Below are 835 nucleotides of genomic sequence, written 5' to 3' on the forward strand. Positions count from 1 at the left end.
CTGAGCCTTTTAACATACAGTTCATAATCAATTGGTTTCACAGTTTTAACCCCATAGCAGTAAAATTAAATGAGAATAATTAGCAATAGTGCTAATCACTTGCAATATTCACCCACGTACAAACAATAAAATCAGATAAATAATAAAAACCGAAGCAGTACCAGGTCATACGAAAGTTCATTAAAACCTTTCTTTAAGAGAAAGATTTGGGTCCATCGTTATCCATGGGCTTTTTGTTTTCAAAAGATTACATTAGGGCATTAGCATATTAATAATAATAATAACGAAAAAGCTCAAGGAGTCCTTTGGATTGTTTTCATCACATAAATAGGCACAAAGGAAGACAACACAGCAGCCTGAAGCTTTGGGATTTCTCTGCCATGTCTCTGGACCATGTGCAGCTAAATTGGCTTATTGACAGAAGACCATACAGATAGGGTACTGGAGCTGGAAATTAAACCCTAGTTTTATGAGACTTATCCCATGCTGAATATAAATAGTAGAACCAGTTTCGGCAGCTTTTACCAGGCAACTGCAAGTAATGAATTACTCCATAATGGGTACAGGTGCAGCTGCAACTGAAATCTTAAAAGCCATAAAAGCAAAAGCAAAAAAATAAATAAAAATCTGCTGATGTAAAATGGCTGTAAATTGTCTGTGTGTGCATCAACCCTACTGCCAAAAGCTTTCAGATGTTCTGGGAAGAATGCCTGGGTGGGTTTGTTTTTTTTTAAAGATCGTCCTGGCCATTGGTTGTTGCCTGGGGAAATATCACACTGGTTAATGATAAATTAAATGTGCTCCAGAGTAAAGTACAGCAGCTACCAGAAATTGT

Source organism: Rhineura floridana, chromosome 4, assembly GCF_030035675.1.
Source record: "Rhineura floridana isolate rRhiFlo1 chromosome 4, rRhiFlo1.hap2, whole genome shotgun sequence".
In the NCBI taxonomy this organism is placed as follows: Eukaryota; Metazoa; Chordata; class Lepidosauria; order Squamata; family Rhineuridae; genus Rhineura; species Rhineura floridana.